Source organism: Grampus griseus (assembly GCF_964374135.1).
Source record: "Grampus griseus genome assembly, chromosome: 8".
Taxonomy (NCBI): Eukaryota; Metazoa; Chordata; class Mammalia; order Artiodactyla; family Delphinidae; genus Grampus; species Grampus griseus.
Window position 1 is genome coordinate 84,663,728 of NC_139002.1, and position 21,519 is coordinate 84,685,246.

The 21,519-nt window shown below is 37.8% G+C and overlaps 1 long non-coding RNA gene across 1 annotated transcript in view; it reads right to left on the bottom strand.

Moving 5' to 3' along the window:
- Nucleotides 1–3,269: 3,269 nt before the first annotated feature.
- LOC309826670 overlaps nt 3,270–21,519 on the bottom strand; it is a 91,823-nt gene continuing 73,573 nt past the window's right edge. The window contains exon 3 of the long non-coding RNA XR_014297123.1: nt 3,270–3,311. This is a non-coding gene — a long non-coding RNA (uncharacterized lncRNA). The remainder of the gene's footprint in view (nt 3,312–21,519) is intronic.

Genomic DNA, 21,519 nt, shown 5'->3' on the forward strand with positions numbered 1-21,519 from the left:
ACCCTTTGATGGAATGGTATTAGGAGGTAGAGTCTTTGGGAGGTAATCAGATTTAGAAGAGGTCATGAGGGTGGCTCGATCTCTCTTCCCTTGGCCATGTGAGGATACAGCAAGAAGGCAGCTGTCTGCAAACCAAGAAGAGGGCCCTCCCCAGAACTCAACCATGCTGGTACCCTGATCTGGGCTTCCCAGCTTCCAGAATGGTGAGAAGTAAATTTCTATTGTTTAAACCACCAATTTACAGTGGTTTACAGTTTACAGTTTAAATTTCTATTATAGCAGCCCAAACTGACTAAGACACACCACTAGGTCTCAACTGCAATACAACTGAGAGTCAATCCAAAGAAATTACAAGGCTGATCCTTCCTTAGAAAAGAGTAAGTAGCCCTGGAGCGAACTGGGAAAATTCATTGTCAAGTTTCCCTATGACAAATGATGTGAAATTACAAATAGCCTCAAATACTGTTTTTACCTCCTGCTGTGGATTTCAAAGTATAAAGCACACATTCTCCTAAAAGCTATCATGAGTGCTGAAAAAGACGGTTTATTATTCATAAGTAAGCAAGTACAAGCTACTTCTAGAGGAATCACTGACAGGTGCACAAAAAGTAAAATTAGTGTGACAATTCAGAACCACATAGCATCCAAGAGAATGAGGCACTCTTCAAGTGAAAACATATCCTTTCGAAGAAAAAAAAATTTAATTTCCCTCACATAGTAAATATGCAATGTGAGAACTATAAGGTACTTCTTTTAGGTGAAGTGCTCCTGCAGAAATGAGGAAGGAACAGGAAGGGAAAGTAGCCAATAAAGCATTTGCTATTCAAAAAGTTACCACTGTCATCAAAATTAAAAGCTTGTGTGTGTCAAAGGACACTAGCAAGAAAGTGAAAAAACCTACAGAATGGGAGAAAGTATTTGTCTTCTTCTCCCTTTTCCCTTCATCCTACCCAGTGACGTGAGGCTCTTTTCTTGCACCTTTGCTTGTATGAAATCTTCTGCCAGCTTTCAGTAGGTATTCTGTGAGAATTGTTCCACATGTAGACGTATTTTTGATTTATTTGTGGGAGGGAGTGAGCTCCACCTCCCTCTACTCCACCATCTGGATCTCCAGGGGAAAGTATTTGTAAATCATATTCTATGATAAGGGTCTAGTATCCGGAATATATAAAGAACTCTTACAACCTAACAATAAAAATACAAATAACCCAGTTGAAAAATGGAGAAAGGATTTGAATAGGTATGTTTCCAAAGAAGATGTACCAAAGACCAACAAGCATGTGAAAAGATGCTCAACATCATTAGTCATCAGGGAAATGCAAATGAAAATCAAAATGAGATACCACTTCATACACACCAGGATGACTATAAGCAAACAGGTAAATAATTACAAGCTGTGGAGAAACTGAAATCCTCAGACACGGCTGGTGGGAATATAAATGGCACAGTCACTGTGGAAAACAGTGATGGTTACTGTTGATGGTTACTCAAAAAGTTAAATATAAAGTTACCATATGACTCAAGCAATTCCACTCTAGGTACATACCCAAAAGAACTGAAAACATGTCCACACAAAAACTTGTATACAAATATTCATAGCAGCATTATTCATAATAGCCAAAAAGTGGGAACAACCCAAATGTCCATCAAATGACAAATGAGTAAACAAAATATGGCTTATCCATACAACAGAATAGTATTTGGCCATAAGAAAAACACAAGCTGCAACGTGGACCAACCCTGAAAACATCATGCTGAGTGAAAGAAGCCAGACACAAAGGATTATATATACTATGATTCCATTTATACGAAATGTCCAGAATTGACACATCTATAGCGACAGAAAGGTTGCCAGAGGATGGGAGGAGAGGGGAACTGAGTGACTATTAACAGGTAGGGGGCTTCTTTTGGGGGGTGATGGAAATGTTCTGGAATTAGGTAGTGGTGATGGCTACACAACGTTGCGAATATACTAAAAGCCACCGAATTGTACACTTAAAATGGTTAAAATAGTAGGTTTTGTGTTATGTAAATTTTATCTCCATTTTTGAAAGCTACCACTCTGGGACCTGGAGCCTAATCCCACTAGGGAAGGCTGGGAGCCTGTATTACAGTGTGCAGCTCAGAGTTATCTCATCCAAGAGGTAAGGAAGCTGGGGTATTCATACATTAACTCCCATCAGTCAGTGACTGAAGGTTGCTTTTGGGGAACATTGATTCCTTGCACTTCTGGCCTGCCCGGCCAAAGGGGCTCTGGTGGCCAGAGAAAGTCCTTAGGCAAAGAAATGCTGGTGCTGACAGCGGATGGTCAGACCAGTGTGCCCTGAAAGTTACAGGCAAGGAGGTTTGGGCAGTGGACCAACAATCTGCTACTCTCTCATCAAGTTGTTTTAGGATTGAACAAGAAAGGCTGTGTAAAGGCTTTACAGTGCCAAACAAAGAGAGAGCTCTCAATAAATGCAAGTTATTTGTACAAAAGATGCAATAGGTTAAATAATTTGATCCACACTGCACAGTTAATGCAAGGTGGAGCTGGGATTTACACAGATCTCTCTGTGCAGCTCAATCTTTCACACAGACAATTATATTAACCAAACGTACAGTAACCAATCTTGCAAACACACCTCCGATGGCAACTGTGTCATCACGGCATTCAGAGGCTATCATAAACATCTTTACTCTCTCTCCTCCCCCTTATGCGCCCTTGGTGGGGGAAGCAGCTGCTTTTCTCACAAAAAGGCCTTGAGGGCTGAAGTTACTGTCTGCTCAAACTTCAGGGTTTGAATATTATGTAGATTATTGTGTAGTTGTTTAATTGAGACTCAAAGCTTGCACATTTACTGACAATTTAGTGCAAAGGACCAAGACAGACAAACACCTGCAACTGCAGAAGCAGCAGGACACTATCCTCACTAACCTATCGGTCCTGCTGTTCTCCAGAATAATCTGGCTCAACAAAGGAGGTGTACTAGCAGAAACACTAGAGGAATCCCCTGCATGAACTCCCACCAGAGAGCATGCCAGAGGGGTGACATGAGGATGGGGGCTGCAAAACCCACACCTACCTCATCAGGTACGGGTTGATGATCGTGTCTAAGTAGCTGTAGTACACAGCATTGTTCCCACGGCCGTGCTGGTCATTGTTCTGCCACCTCGTCTGGATGAGCAAGAAGTACCCATAGGCCTCGTGGTGCTGGTGGCAATCCTCAACTCTCTGATTCTCTGATGATGTAGCCAAGGAACGGATATTCCTAGGAAGCAGCCTCAAAACCCAAAAGGTCGTGGCTGGTAATTGCTGCCTTGGAGAGTACCTTCAAGAAAAAAAGCAATAAGGGATAAGAATGGTCTCCAGAAATCTTGATTTTAGTTTTACAAAAGCAATTGCATTACATTTTGGCCATTGGTTTCAAAAGGAAATTAGAGGGGACTTCCCTGGTGGCGCAGTGGTTAGGAATCTGCCCACCAATGCATGGGACACGGGTTCGAGCCCTGGTCTGGGAAGATCCCACATGCCACAGAGCAACTAAGCCCGTGAGCCACAACTACTGAGCCCACGAGCCACAACTACTGAAGCCCGCGTGCCTAGAGCCCATGCTCCACAGCAAGAGAAGCCACCGCAATGAGAAGCCTGAGCACCGCAACGAAGAGCAGCCCCCGCTCGCCACAACTAGAGAAAGCCCAAGAGCAGCAACCAAGACCCAACACAGCCAAAAATAAATTAATTAAATTTTAAAAAAAGGAAATTAGTTTTTTTTTTTCTGCTAGGAAATAAATCTTCCCTGATAATCCAGGTCCTTGCCACAAACCTATTTATTTATTTATTTTTGGCTGCGTTGGGTCTTCGTTGCTGAGCACGGGCTTTCTCTAGCTGCGGCGAGTGGGGGCTACTCTTCCTTGTGGTGCGCAGGCTTCTCATTGCGGTGGCTTCTCTTGTTGCGGAGCACAGGCTCTAGGCATGTGAGCTTCAGTAGTTGTGGCACATGGGCTCAGTAGCTGTGGCTCGCGGGCTCTAGAGCGCAGACTCAGTAGTTGTGACACACAGGCTTGGTTGCTCCGCGGCATGTGGGATCTTCCTGGACCAGGGATCAAACCCGTGTCCCCTGCACTGGCAGGTGGATTCTTAACCACTGTGCCACCAGGGAAGTCCCTTACTTTTTAAAAGGACTCCTTATTTTAAAAGGCTTTGGTACACATTGACAGAAGCAAGTGAAGCCTTTGTTTGAATTTAACTAGTAGGAATTTAAAGTGTATTTGTATGGGGGTGCTCTATTCCACAAAGTATTTCAAGGAGGGTACTGTTTCTGACAAAATCTGTAACATCACCAAGGGCATAGAGTTTGGGTAAACAGTATAAAGTAAAATGTTTACCAGAAAATATTATCAATTGGGCCTATCAACTATAAGGTTTTTTTCTTTTAAGTGCATTAGTTTTCTTTTAGAACAAAAGTAATGTCCTATGGAAAATGTTTAGATTATGCACAAAGGGGAAAAAAACCCCAACAACCCAACAATACCAGCTATTGACACTTCTGTGTGCATTATTCCAGTCTTATATTTATGTATCTACGTACACATTCTTAAATAGGACGTACTGCTCATGTTGTTTTGTAATCTCCTGTGCTTAACAATACTCTCTAACGATAAATAGAGAGAGTGTCTAAATATGCTTAAATATTCTCTTATATCACTTGCAGTGCTGGATTCTGTTATATTCCATTATATTGAAGCACCAAAATTTCTCAAATATTCTTTTGCTGCATATTGAGAATTTTGATTCCAAGTTTGTTAAATGGCACTGTAAATAAACCTTCGCACACATCCACGATCATCTTCTTAGGATAAATACTTAGAAGCAGAATTGCTGGGCCAAAGGGTAAGTGAGTTGTTAAGGATTTTGATATAAATTAATGCCCTCCAGAAAGGTGGTACCAATTCATACCCTCCACAGCAATGTACGAGCAGGCCAATTTCCTTGTCAATTTTAAAATGCTTTGTCAATTTGACTGTGTTCTCTCATTTCCATACAAATTTAATGAAATGTGCTAAGTGGAAAGATGACTGGAATGGAATACCAGCTATGATGGAATAACCGGTATCAGAATAACCTCTCTGTCTGAGAACAACTACAGGAGCTAGATGAAACATAAAAGAAGAGCTGTTTGATCATTGGAGGAAAAAAATCACAGCAGCAGGACTCTACAGTCTGTACCCCCAGGGACAGGGTAACACACTGGCCTCTGCTGTTTCTCATCAGGGCACTTGCCAATTCACCACATGGGGAATAAAGGCTGAAGAGGTAACAGCAACCTAGAGCTTGCAGTGGTCTTGCTGTGTTGGAAGAGTTGACAAGAACTGAAAGGCCAACATCCTGGAGAAAGTGAGCTGCAGAGAAGTGAGCCTAATAGGGCAGATTCCCCTCAAGGACTTTGCTGACTCACAAGCTGCACATGCTCAGAGAAAACAAAGAAACCAGCAGAAGCAACTGTACACGACTAAAATCTCAGGAGGAAACAGGAGTCTCATTGCACTGAGAACCCAAAAATGAGCTTTTAGAGCTGCCAGGGAGGAGGGCAAAGACCCCAGACTGAGTTTCAAAATACCAGGCCAACCAGGAAAGAAGAACAGAGGAATTTTTTTTTAATAAAATAAAATAAAAAGAGTCCCACAGACTCACACAGATTTAAAAATAACTATGAATAATATACATCACAGATAAAAGGCCCAACACATAAAGAACTCTAAAACTGAAGGAGGAAAAAGATCAAAAACCCAATAGAAAAATAAACAAAAGTCACAGACAGACAATTCACAAATAAAGATTTTAAATGACCTTTAAACATATGAAAAGATGGACAACTTCAGTTATAATGGAAATTATAACTGCAAATTATAACTATGCTGAGATACCATTTCTCAATGATTATATTTGGTAAAAATTACAAAGCTTGATAGCACATTCTCTTGACATAGCCATGAGGAAAGAGAGTTTTATACATTGATGGTGGGAATGTCCCCCCACCTTTATGGGAGGAGAATTTGACAGTATGTAACAAAACCACAAGTGAGTTTACCTGCTGAATTGCATCTAAGCATTTACCTTGAAGATACACCTTCAAGAATGTACAAACAAACAAAACAAAACAAAACAAAAACATACGAACAAAGTACATCACTATTTGTGATTGAAAAATACTGGGAAAAAACACACTTAGGAGATTGGTTGAATGAGCTATGGTATATTCACACAATGGTATATTATGCAACTGTAAATAAAAACTATAGAAGATGTGATATGGAGTGATTTCCAGGATATATTTGCTGTCAATCAATAAAAGCAAAGTGCCAAAGGGTATATATAGTATGATACGTTTGTGTAAGAAAGAAGAGGAAATAAGATAATATAAATGTATTTATTTGTATTTTAAAAAAAAGAAACTCAGGAAGAATGAGCCAGAAACTAATAAGGGTGCATTAAGGTGCAGGGGGTGAGAAAGGGGAAGTGACCCTCCTCTCAATATAGATTTCTGTGTAATTTTGAGTTTTGGAAGCATGTTAATGCTTTACATACATAAAATAATGATGATGATGAAGATGATGAAGCTAAATTAACAGAGATGGAGGGGAAAGAAACCAAAAATGGAATATAAATGAATAAGCCTATAATTCAAATGAATAACACTGAAGGGAAAAATAATTACTTTTGAATACAGAGTTTTCATTATATACCCACAGTTTGAAAACAAAAATCTTTTAACAAGTATTAAACACTGGTTAGTCAGTATGATTTTTTATAGTGGTAGGGTTAGCAATTCTGAAACACTTTCTGTGAATCTAAGCCTGGGCAAGTGAGTAAATATACTGAGGATAATGTGAACTAAGTTTGTCATTTGGAAAAAGGACGTACAAATATGGAAAGGAAAAAGACTAAAATGAACCTTCTGGTGTTAGATTAGATCTGGGAGCATCAATATGAACTCCTCGATTAGAGGCAGAGATAGAGATTTCCTAGCCCAGCTGAGGCTAGACATAATGGCACTCCAGTAGAAAATCAGCACACTTAGCGCCCAGATCTTAGTTTATAAATACCCATTTCCACAAAAAGGAACCAGGGCTCCTTAAAGAAAACAACTGATTCTAATGATGGGACAGATAAAGTAAAAGATGATCCTGGAATATCTTACTGTGCCAGAAAGTAAAGAAATGTTCAAAGAATTATGGGCATGTTAAAAGTTCATGGGAGGGGGCTTCCCTGGTGGCGCAGTGGTTGAGAGTCCGCCTGCCGATGTAGGAGACGCGGGTTCGTGCCCCGGTCCGGGAAGATCCCACATGCCGCGGAGCGGCTGGGCCCGTGAGCTATGGCCGCTGAGACTGCGCGTCCGGAGCCTGTGCTTCGCAATGGGAGAGGCCACAACAGTGAGAGGCCCACGTACCGCAAAAAAAAAAAAAAAAAAAAAAGTTCATGGGAGGGACTTCCCTGGTGGCGCAGTAGTTAAGAATCCACCTGCCAATGCAGGGCACATGGGTTTGAGCCCTGGTTCGGGAATATCCCACATGCCGTGGAGCAACTAAGCCCACGAGCCACAACTACTGAAGCCCGCGCGCCTAGAGCCTGTGCTCCACAGCAAGAGAAGCTACAGCAATGAGAAGCCCGCGCACTGCAACGAAGAGTAGCCCCCGCTCACCACTGCTAGAGAAAGCCTGCACGCAGCAACAAAGACCCAACGCAGCCAAAAATAAATTAATTAATTAAAAAAATTTTTTAAAGTTCATGGAGCCTGCTTGAGTGAGTTCCCAACGGCCAATTTGAAACATTTGAGCATCAAATTTCAAAATGAGATCAATGCATTATAACCTTTTGAATTAAATAAGAATTAAATCTACCAAATTAATAAAGGGGGGTGAAGGAAAGTTATCCCTTACATAAGTATGCTCAGTAATAAATGTAGAAAGGATAATGGAGTTAGAAAATCATCATTTTGCAAATATCATAGTAATAATTGATTCAAATATCATAGTAATAATTGATTCAGTCAACAATCATTTACAGATGCTAAAATATACTGGGTACAGGTTTGGTGAGGAGCAGATTATTTGCACTGTCTCAAACTATTTCCCCACAAATTATTTACTCACTACAAATTAATAATGGTACGTTTATGTTGGCTCATACTGGTAAGATAGCTCCTTATCCAAGTTATCAAAGTTAATATCACTAATAATGAAGCAAATGAACATCAAATGCCTCCTGATATGATGGACTGTGAAGGACACAGTATCACTTTTGTGTTATTTCTGCCAACAAAGCAATATCTGAATCTAATCATGATGAAACACCAGAGAAACCAAAATTAAAGAACATTCTACAAAGTAATTGTTCTGTACTCTTCAAAAATATCAAGATCATGAGAGACAGATAAAGAAGAATTGTTTCAATTAAAGGAGACAAAACAAACATGACAACTAAATGCAATGTATGATCCTAGATTACACACTAGACTGGGAAAAAGATGTTGCTAGAAGGGACATTATTGGAATAATTGATAAAATTGTAATTTAGACTGTAGATCAGGTAACAGTATTGTATCAATATTAAACTTTCTAATTTTGAAGTTGTACTTTAGTTGTATAAGAGAAATTCCTTGTTTTTAGTAGATACAAACTGAAGAATTTAGGAATAAAGAAGGATGACATCTGCAACATCTTGCCAAATGGTTCAGAAAGAAATAATGTGTGTGCGTTGGGTGGGTGGGGTGATAATACATGTACATGGAGGGGAAGATGATAAAGTAAATGAGGACAAAAATGTAAAAAATTGGTGAATCTAGTTAGAAGATATACAGTAATGCTTTCCGCTATTCCTACAAGTTTTCTGTAAATTTGAAGTTATAAAAAAATCAAAAGTTACCTTGAAAAGCTATCACTAATATGTTCAAAAAACAGATTAAAAAATTTGATAATTTTACCAGAGCATTGGAATCTATGAAATACAATCATTATATTATGAATTCAATAGATCAGTTAAACAATAGACTAGTCACAGAAGGGAGAACTAATTAACTGGAAGATAAATCAGTCTAAATATTTAGAATGAAGCACAAACAGATATAAGACTTTAAAATACAAAACAAACATAAGCAAAAGATAGGACACTACTTTTTTAAAAAGTAGGAAAGAGAGAGATAATGGGTAATAAGCAATATTTGAAGAAATACTGGCAGAAATTTTCCCCAAACTGAAAGAAATGAAGCCACAGATTCAAGAATCATTATGAACACAAGCTGGATAAATTAAAGAAAACCAAACATAACAAAACTGCTGAAAACAAAGACAAAGACAATCTTAAATACAGGAAAAAAATAAAAGACACTTTACCTTCAAAGCAACAACAATAAGATGACTTATTCAATGGAAACAATAAAAAAGACAAAAGAGTGGCACCTTTAAAATTCTTAAAGTAAATGATTGCAGAGCTAGAATTCCACACCCAGAGAAAACATCCGTCAAAAATGAAAGCAAAATAAATAGTCATTTTAACAAAAACTGAAAGAATTTATCCCAAACAGACCTACACTAGGAAATGCTGAAGAGCACTCTTCAGATAGGCGGAAAATGACCCTCAATGAAAGCATAGTAATGCAGAAAAGAATAAAGAGCAATGGAAAGAGTAGATAGATGGGTAAATTTAAATTAATAATGACTGCTTAAAACAATATTAATAATATCTTGTGGCATTTAAAATATATATGGAATTAAAATATCCCAGAACAGTAGCAAAAGAGATAGGAGGGTAAATTCAGTTATAGTGTTTTATAAGATCTTTTCTTTTTTTAGTAAGTGATAACAATCCTAATTTAAGGTTGAGTATAAGTCAAGGAAGCATGATGTAACCTCTAGGATAATCAGAAAAATATTAGAAAAAGAATATTTAATTAACAAAGGGAAAACTAAACAATAAAGATACTTTTCAAATCCAAAAGAAGACAATATGTCAGGTGAAAGGACCAAAAAATAGATGAAACAAACAAAAAACAAACAGTATAGTGGATTTGAATAAAACTTAGCAATAATTACATGAATTATAACAAACTACTCCAAATAATAGGCATAGACTGTCAGAATGGATTTTTTTAAAACCCAACCACACGTTATTTATAATAGACACACCTTAAATATAAGGACACAGAAAAGTTGGTAGTAAAATGATGGAAAACATACAAACATGAACAAGAAAAAAGGCTGGTAGAGATATACTAATGACAGACAAAACGATATACTAATGACAGACAAAACAGATTTTAAGGCAAGAAGTAATACTACATATAAAAGAGAAACTTTCGGTAAAGATAAAAAGGTCAATTCAACAAAGATTTCATAACACAGACTCAAATATAGTAAAAACTAACAAAACTAAAGGAGTAATAAACCAATTCCCAATTGCAATGCACAGCTCTAACACACCTCTCTCAATAGCTCAAAGAAGAAGCAGAAAATAATCTATAGAAAATTAGAACAACATGATTAAAAACTTAACACAGGACCCACTGACTGTAGAATACACATTATTGGTTTTTTTTTCAATAAATTTATTTATTTTATTTATTTATTTTCGGCTGTGTTGGGTCTTCGTTGCTGCATGCGGGCTTTCTCTAGTTGAGGTGACCAGGGCCTACTCTTCGTTGCGGTGCATGGGCCTCTCATTGCAGCAGCTTCTCCTGCTGTGGAGCACAGGCTCCAGGCACACAGCCTTCAGCAGTTGTGGCTCACAGGCTCTAGAGAGCAGGCTCAGGAGTCATGGCGCATGGGCTTAGTTGTTCCACGGCACGTGGGATCTTCCCGGACCAGGGCTCGAGCCCATGTCCCCCTGCATTGGCATGCAGATTCTCAGCCACTGCACCACCAGGGAAGCCCAAATACACATTATTTTTAGGTACATATAGAAGTTACCAAAATAAAGCATATACTGGGTCATAAAACAAATCTGAACAAATTTTAAAGAATTAAAATCAGAGTCTATTCTCTGACCACAGTGGAATTAATCTAAAAATCAATAACAATAACTACAACAAAAACACAATTTTAAAACTCCCCAAAAGCCTGAAAATCAATTAATAAAGTTAAATAAGAAATCACAATGGAAAATAAGAAAACATTTTCAATAGAACAGTAATAAAAATATGACATATAAAAACTTGTGGGATATACCTAACTTGCAGTTAGAGAAAATACAATAGTTAAATGAAAATCTAAGGATGAAAATGAATGATCTAAGGATCCATCTCAACAAGCTTGAAAAAGAGCAGCAAATTAAACTAAAAGAAAGGATATGAGAGTAATAATGAAGATAAGGACAAAAATCAATAAAATAGACATAAAAATAATAGAGGAAAAGTCAGTAAATTTTTTCTATAAAGGGACAAATGGTAAGTATTTTAAATTTTGTGGGCCATAAGATATGTCACAACTACTCAACTCTGCCACTGTAATCCAAGAACAGGCATAGACAATACATAAATGAATGGAAATAGCTGTGTTACAATAAAACTATATTTACAAAAACAGGCAATGGGTTAGATTTGACCCATGAGCCACATTTTGTCAATCCCTACAGTAGAAAATACAATAGAGCCAAAAGTTTGTTCTTTGAGAAAATAAAACAAAACAAACAAAATTCATAAAAAACCCAGTAAGACTGTAGAAAGAAAAGAGGGGACAAATTATCAATATAAGAAATGAAAAAGGGACACCACTACAGATATCACAGGTATCAAAAAGATAAGATGATATAAATAACTTTAGATCAATAAATTTGATAATTTAGATGAAATGGACAAATTCATATTTAAAAATACTTTAAAAAATACTAACTTACCAAAACTGACAAAAGAAGAAACAGAAAATTCAAATAGTCCTATATCCATTAAAATGTGAATCTATAATTAAAGCCTGTCCACAAAGAAAACTTCAGGATCAAATGGCTTCATCAGTAAATTCTTTAAACATTTCATGAACTACCACCAATCTTATACAAATTATTCCAAAGAACAAATAAAGTGAAGTCATTTCTGAACACATTTTATGAGGCCTGTACAGCCTTGATACCAAAACTTATCAATAAAGAAAAAGTATTACAAGAAAGGAAGAGTATAAAGCCAATCTCTCTTATAAACATAGATGCAATAATTTGGCAAAATCAAATTAAATATTGGCAGATCAAAGCCAGTGATATATAAAAAGAATAGGCCTCAACCAACTTAATTTATAACACTAATACTAAGCTGGTTTAAAACTTGAACGTCCATCAATATAATTTACCCCCATTAACTAACTAAATAAGGAAAGTTATATAGTCATTGAATATATGAAAAAAAGCATTTGATAAAATTCAACGCCCATTTGTGGTGTTTAAAAATCCTAACAACGTAGGAATAAAAGGAACTGCCTTAACTAATAAAGAATATCTTTTTATAAAATCTGCATTAAATATATTAATGGTAAAATAGTGAAAGCTTTTCCACTGAAATTGGGAATGAAATCAGGATGTCTGCAATCACTTCTATTAAACACTGTACTGTGGCCCAAGGAAAATAAATTTATTGTTTTTAATTTTAAGAAAAAATATCACCATTGTTCACAAATGCTATGAGTATATGCCTAAAATATTCAAAATAATCTACAAATAAATTAAGGATTAAAAAGTGAATTTAGTGAAGTCCCTTAAAAATCATATTTAAAAATCAATTGTATTTGTAGATACTAACACTAAACAATTGGAAAATGAAATTTTAAAACAATACCATTTACATTAGTAAAACATAAGCTACCTAAGAATATCTAGCATCAAAAACACCAGATACCTAGGAACAAAACTAGTCAAAAATGTGCAAGACCTGTACACTGAAAACTACAAAACACTGCTAAGAGAAATTAAGAATGACATAAATGGAGGGATATACCACATCCGTGTACTGGAAGACTAAGTACTGGAAGGATATCAGTTCTTCCCAATTGATGTAAGTTCAAGGCAATAAAAACCCTAGCTGGCTTTTCTATGAAAACTAATAAATTGATCATTCATTTTACATGTAACTGTAAAAGACTTAGAATAGTCAAAACAAACATGAAAAAGAATAAAGTTGAAGAATTTACATTACCAAATATTAAGATTTATTATAAAGTATAGGGTAATTAAAACAGTGGTATTGGCACAGGACAGACAAATATATTGATGAAACAGGGTCTAGGAAACAGGCCACTCATATAAGACCATGCAATTTATGAAAAATGTGCCACTGGAATGCAATGGGGGAAAGGATAATATTTTTAATAATTTATATTTTTTAATGAAACTTTATCCCACCTCAAAACATGCACACAATTCAATTCTATATGAATTACAGAACTAAATGTAAAAGGAAAAACAATAAAGTTTCTAGAAAGTAATACAGACTACATTTTTAGCATTGGGGTAAGCAAAATAATCCCTTATACAGGATACAAAAATCTCTTATTATAAAAGATTAATAAACTTAACTTCTTTAAAATTAAGAACTTAAGTTTATCAAAGGACACCAGTAAGGTATGCACTACACATATCCAAAAAGAACTAATATCCACAATATATAGAGAACCCCTACAAATCAATGAGAAAAAAAAATACACAACCCAAATTAAAAAATAAATAAATAAGTTAAAGATTTGAATAGGGACATAATGAAAGATGATATCCAATTGGCCAATAAGTGTAATAAAAGGTACTAAATATCATTAACCATCAAGGAAATGTAAATTAAAACCATAATTATTTCCCATTTAAACCCTCATAATGGCTAAAATTTTATTTTGTTGATGAGGATGTGGAGCAACTAGCACTTTAATACTCTGCTGGTGGAAGTGTAAATTGGTGGACAAAATTTAGCAATCTATTTCACAATATCTACTAAAATTGTACAACTGCATGTGCTATGACCCAGCAATTCCACTCCTCGGTATATAGTCCATAAAAATGCATATATATGTCCCCCCAAAAACACATACAGGAACATCCATAGCAGCATTGCTCATAATAGCCCCAAACTGAAAACAACACAAGTATTCATCAATAGTAGAATGGATGAAGAAAAAGTGGATATTCAGACTTCCCTGGTGGCGCAGTTGTTAAGAATCCGCCTGCCAATGCAGGGGACAAGGGTTCGAGCCCTGTTCCGGGAAGATCCCACATGCCGTGGAGCAACTAAGCCCATGTGCCACAACTACGGAGCCCGCGTACCACAACTACTGAAGCCCATGTGCCTAGAGTTCGTGCTCCACAACAAGAGAAGCCAGCCACAGCAATGAGAATCCCATGCACCTCAACAAAGAGTAGCCCCTGCTCACCACAACTAGAGAAAGCCCGCGTGCAGCAACGAAGACCCAACACAGCCAAAAAAATAAAAATATAAATAAATAAATGTACTTTTAAAAACTGTATATTCCTATAACAGAATACTATACAACCTTGAAAAAAGACTTTCTGCTACACACAATCACATTAATAAATCTCACAGACATAATTTTTAGGGAAAGAAGCCGAAAGAGTAGCTGCTGTATGATTCCATGTATATAAAGTTCCAAAACATCAGAAGTAATCTATGATGATAGAAATCAGAATGATGTTCACTTTTGGGTGGGGCATAACGACAGGGAAAGGACATAAAGAAGGCTTCTGTAGGGTTAGTAATGTCCTATACCTTGGTCTGGGTGGCATTTACATGGGTATATTACTTTGTCAAAATTCGTCAAGCTTCTTTCATCTATAAATGTGTTATACTTCAATTAATATTTTTTCCCAAAAAGTGTGCAATGTAAACAAAAATTATGATTACACTAAGTTAAGACTCTAGTGGCCACAACAATTTACTTTTCCTTCATATACATACAAGGAATTTATCTCTTGTCCATTCACCCTCATGCAAACTCAGAAAGCTTGAGGGAGTCAAGGTTCTTCTTTATCCACATAAGGCCTTGTTATATTGGTTGCTTTGTGGATATGTACATAATTATACAGCCCCAAGCAGGCACTGACAAAGATGGACTTTAATTCTCACGTAGTAGAAGAGCAAGTAATTACTTAGAATCTTTGATGACCTGAAAATAAACTGCCATCCAAGTGACATTTAAAAAGAGACGTTTCTGAACTTAAACATCTTTACTTGAAACTTTCCCAAGGAATCAACCTTCATCGTCTGCACCTCTTGGTAACACGCAGGCTAAAATTCATCCACTTGAGCAAATAGAAAAATCTCAAAATAGAAGAGTGCTCTGCCTGGTACTGAGTACCAGCTGGCATTCTGACTGACCACTAAGAGAAAGCGGGGGGAAGTCATTTCTTAAAACAACTTTAAAGAACTATGTCATTAAGCACACTGGCATAATCCAAAGGAAATCAATTTTGACAAGTGCTTCACAAATATTCAGACTTTACAAATAATACTAAGGGCATTCTAAATCCTTTGGGAATGTGTCTTGACTCCACAGAGAAAGTTGCCACAAATGGGCACTTTCCTGAAGTCTAAATGTGTGGGGGAGGAGGAGCCTGCCGTGCAAAGAAATTCTCAGGAAGCTGTGAAGATATTAGCTATTTTACTCAATTTATTCCAAGCTGAAACATAATAGTACATTATAAATCTGTTTTGATTGTACTTAATCTAATGAAAAAATGTTCATCTTTTTGATAAGTGCTCATTAGTCATTTTTTTCTGACACAAACAGACAAGAAAGATGTTCTTGTGCTGCATTTAAAACACAACTCAACTAATTACAGTGCAATGACTCAAAGAACAAAATCAACGTGCTGAAGTTTCTCACTTGAACTGTCTTTATAGTTGAATTAAAAGTCTAACCAAAAAAAATTTAAAGGGCCCTAGCAGTGTGTTTTATACTTAGGTTGAATAACGTTTAAGTAAACAAAGGCTAAATTTTAGCACATTATATATATACATTTTAATATTTTCTGTCAATTGCTCTCTAAGAATAGTTGCTGAATTTACTAACAAAGGGGTATGTGTTGGGGGCGGGATGCCCTCTGTTTTGGAAGTGGTGATAAATTTGCATAAGCAATTCATTCTGTTTCGTTCATCTGGTTCCTTGGAGACCAAAAGCCAAGGTGTAGATAATACCTGGTCAGGGTTGGGGCCAGTCAAGGGCCAGGGAATAGCATGAAGCTAAGTGATCATATAAGAATCAAGCCTATTTACAGCTCAGGCTTATGCCCAGGACTTTTAGAAATATCAGATGTTTTGGGCTTTTTGGAATCACAGAGTATTAATCTGCTGAAATATTATCTTGAATGAGTCTAACAGAATTAATGCCATTTCCTAAAATGCTTAATTTATGCTCCAGGAAGTATTTTAACTAATCTGACACTTTGGGTATCTTAGAGCTGGCTATGACTCAAATAATCATTTAATTGATTTTTTATAATTTATTTTTTATTACAAAATATATTAACCTGAAACTAGAAACTTTAGAAATTATTTTAGCTCTATGACACATTAATTATGCATATTGTATGCAAATTCCCAGGCAAAACATCACAAAGAGCAGTAAGTAAAATGAATTACTTAAATATGTTACTTCTTCCTACCCTCTCTATGAAGTCAGTATTTAAAGGAATATATGCAACTTTTTAAAGGCTCATTTGAATGAACAAACAAAGCAAGAGAACAGTCTAGCACTGAACTCATTCAGAGGATGGCTGTCAGAGCCACCTTCATGAATGATTTTGCTGGCATTTTATAGTCTTTAGACATTGGCTACTAAGAAAAAACACACATCTTGTGTCCAGCAGGAAGTCAAATTGCTCTAATCTTTGTTAAGAAAATGGCTATCCCTCATTAACAAAGCTGTAGACACAGTATAACCATCTTGAAGCAAAAATGCATAGCTTGGAGGTCAAGAATTCAGGGTGGAGAAACCAAGATTCAAGTCCCAATTCCACCACTTGCTCTTCAAGGGAACCGGGACAAGATTCTTCACTTCTCTAAGATTCATAAATGAGTAGATGTTGGGGGAAAGAACATCCACATTGCTGTTATGAACATTACATTCAATAAGATGACAGGTGGAAAGCACTTAGCACAGGGCCTGACATATCATCAGGATTCAAAATTTAGCTGAGATTAATGAACCATCAAAAGGACTTGAGTCTCAGGGACCTTTCTAGGAGTGAGGAGCCACCTTTCTTCCCTTTCATCCTGTGTCATTTTCAATACTCCAGCGTTGTCTGGAATGAAAAGGCAGACCATTTCCCTATATCACACTAACTGGTTGATTTCAGGCATCAAACCTACAACCTTGACCTTGTTATTATCATCCCAGCAGAACCAGCTCTCTTTATTAGACCTCACTTCAAGGTGTCAGAATGTAAGAGAAATGCAGTACACGGTGCATTTGGTCATTATGGGTCACCACACCTTTTCTGTAATTCTACTTTTGGATTTATATTTCCATTCATACTATTTGGCACAAAGGAAAAGTTTACCAACTTATTAAGTAATGGAATGGGCTACATTCACTTTACTCGAACTTCATCTAAAGCAAATAAAACCATCAGTGTTTCTCAACCCTATACATGCTTATCAAGGCTGACTCGAGTACCTCATTCCTCCCCATTAATATAAAAAGTTAAGAGTCAACTGTTATTGAATGCTTACTAAAGTCCAAGAACTTTATGAAACTCTTTCATGGACTATCTCATTTAATTCTCAAACAATCCTAGACAGTAGGTACTGACATCCTTACATTAGGAAAGTGAGACTCAGAGAGGTTAAGCAACTTATTTAAGGCCATGCAGCTAGTAAGTGACGGAACCAGGATTCAAATTCAAGTTGGTATGACTCCAAAGTTCACGATCTTTATCACAAAACTGTAACACCAGAAAGAAGTCACAGAGATTAGCAGCAAACACATCCAGGGGCATTCACATCAGTAAAAATTAATTGCAATGAGGTCAGAATTCGACACCAATTAAGTGTTATTCTTTTCACTTTGGGGTCATCTGGACACTGCTTAGCAAGTTCATTCTTTCATTTATTTCTGTATGTATTTACTGAACAACCACTATGTGTTGGGCACTGTGCCAGGTGAGAAAAATGAAAACAACGTATTTCCTAACCTGGATTTTCAGTTACTTCTCCCAGGCCTCATCCAAAAGTGCAGGGACATCCACTAGGAGTCCTTTCCTCAACTGCCATGCTTTGGACAAAAACAGTGGACTTGAAAATAGAGGAAGTAAGATTTTCCATACGTTATACAAGTTAATCAAGTTCTCTTTTCCAGTTCTTCAGGCACTGTTGCTGTCTGCAATTCCCCAGCGTTAAACAAAATATATGAGGGGCTTCACAATCTTCCTCAGCTCACCAGACTCTTCTTCCATTGTTCTCCACCATGTGGCCTAAGTTCCAACCATGCTGAGCCGCTCATATTTTCCGAACACATGGGGCTCCTTCTCTTCCTCCATACTTTTACATACGCTGTTGCTTCTGCACAGCATGCCTATTCCTCTTAATATTTCAGTTCACCATGTACAAGCCAGCTCAAACATCACCTTCTTTATGACATCCTTCCTGATCATTCCCCACAGTCTGTCTACAACCTTGAATAATCAGACGGAGTTTGATGGTCACCTCTTTCGTTCTTTCAACAAACTATTCCTGCAGTTGAAACAGATTTATGAACAAACAGACCAATATCCCTGCCCTTGGGAAGCTGACATTCTTGTGGTGGGAGAGAAAATAAATATAAGAAATAGGCAAATTATACGAATGTTATAAGCTGATAAGTGGCATGGAAAGAGATTGGTAGGGTAAGGAGAGTGGGACTGAGGGTCGAGGGGAGGACTGCACACAGGAGGAGCTGCAATTAAAAGCAGTGGTCAAACTAGAGCCAATTAAGGAAGTGAGAAAGACATGCAGAAGGTGAGGGCCTCTGAACATTTTGCACTACTTCTCCCCACATACATTTCGCATCTCTCATTTGCATTTCAGTCTTCCTCATTAAGCTGGGAGTTCTCCAGGGGCAGGGACTAAGTGAATTATCTTTTTCCTCCCAGTGTACAGTTCAGCACCTGGCAGGAACTGCTCAATTTATTGTTTGTTCAATGAACAAATGAAAGAAATAAACTCTTCCCAGGCTCCACAGTCAGAGAACTGGTCATTTCTCCTACCCCTACATTTTTTAAATGGTCATTTACTGTGTTTGCTTTCAGCATCTCCAATAATCTTCCTGTCTTCTTCACCAGTGATCTCCAAAGTATGGGATGTGCACCAAGGGGTTTCCAGGATCACCCAATGATGAGAGGCCTGGAGAAGCAGGAAGGAAACACTAGAACTTCTATTCATGCGATTTTTTAATATCAAAACTAAGAGAAAATAAGCACTACTGAAATATAATATATGGGTTGAGGCTGATACCCTCACTCACAGTGGGCCCTGAAATGCCCAAAGGAAGGAAAGCTTCACTCAAGAATGACATCCCCACTTGGACAGGGCCCGTTGCTGTCACTGTTTTTGTTTTTCTTTACATTATACCCTCATCTTAGCAAGCCCTCAACAAATATTTGATGAATAAATGAATGAATATTACAAATAGTGAAAGTTCTGGAGAACTGTCTTTGCACCTCAGTGACCCCTGGTAAGGGCCGGGAAGAACACAGACGTCAGAGACAAAAAGGGCTACACCCATTATTCAAGTCAAGACTTCCCTGTTACCTCAGTCACCTCAACCAAGGAGCAGCAGCCCTGGTCTATGAAGGGCTTATAGGAGAGGGAGAAAAGGATTTCTTCCTTGTGCCGTTGACTTGTCGAAAGGAAGAAGCTTTTTCATCAGGCTTTTCCTTACCTCCCAACATTCCCTTCTTTATAAACTAGATTCTGATACCTGAGAGATTCTCATGTTGAGTAGGACTCATCCAGCCTCTGTCTTGATGGAAAATAAGTGGTGTGCTACTTAATAAGGATACCAGAGTAAACCTTTGACTTTGGTATCCTGGACATGGCCAGGCAGGGCTGCTAATTAGAAATGGTTAGCCAATGCAGCCTCGTGGTACAGGCCCAACAAGCTCTCCCTCAAACCTTCCCTGGGAACAACAAAGCAAGGGTGTGCCAAGGCTACTCAGTGACAACTGGGCTACTGGGTTCTGATCAAACTGTGTAGACTTTCTTCCTCCTTCTCCCCTCCTCCCGGGGTTGGAGACCTAGTACATGAAGATGACAGAGGAAGGCAATCATTTCAGCACAATGATAGTATAGGAGACACCCAATGAGCTGTTTCTCATACTTTGCAAATAACTCCCCACCCAGAAGAGACACTGTGAAAATCCCCTTTAACCCCATCATTCAGTGCCCTGGTGCCATCTGGTCAAGAGCACAAGGGAATCAACCAGCATAGAAAGAGGTAAAACACTGAGGACTGGGAACAAATGAATAAAAACTGAAGAGGGCACCAGGGAGACAGAGAAAAGGTAGGAGATGAAGAGAGGAAAGACTTACTTAGCTTCCCAGAACCACTCTCACCTATAAAACGGGAATGATCATTGTAAAGTCCTGAAACTAGGTATAAGTTAACACCTGCACAAATATAGGGAGGAGAATCTCTGATAAGAACCAGGGATTTTAGTTGACTACAAGGTCAGTATGACAGTGTGACGCATGCGAAAGTTAAAAAAAACAAATACAGTTTCCAGCTGCGTGAATAGAAGTAAAACTGTTTGCAATAAATAAGGCAAGAACATTTCTCTTCTTTCTGCACGGCTTTGAGGTACAGCATTCAGTCTCAAGAGGAACTCTCTTAAGTTCCAGGGTAAAATGACCAGCATAGCAAAGGCCTAGAAATCACAGCACCTGGGATGATCATGGTGAGACCAGCAGGGATGGCTCCCACAGTAAGTACACAGAAACCCAACCCTGCTGACCACCTTGCTCTTGCCTCCCCACCTTTTATGCGAATCTAGCCACTGTTAGCCTCTTCCTGATTATGAAACCACCCTCGGACAACAAAGGATTTCACTAAACAGGTCAATCTGATCTAATATTTTGTGTGTATGTATGTGTGTCTGTTTAAATATATAAGCATTTGTTTATATCCTGCCTCGTTATATAAAAGGAGTTCAAGGTGGTTTACAGTGATATATATATAAAATGCAAAGTAGCATACAGTGGAGTATAGATGAGAAAGATAAATACTCTCTTATTCTACCTCTTCTCCTCCCCCACGCCCATTTTACCTTGCGTTCCCCAGTCACAACTGCCGTCCAGCTTGACCCAACATCTACTCCCAATAAGCCTGCTTCAGCAACTGCAGCCTGAGTCAGATCTGCATATTCAGAGTCATCTTCTCCAGCACACTCCTTCAATCCCTACTTAACACAGTTGGTTAGGAACCAGAAACATAACAGTGACAAGACGAGGCCACCGCCTACAAAGATTTCACAGTCCAGCAGCCCACCTTCTTCCCAATGGATAGGCAGTTTAAGAAACTGGCCAC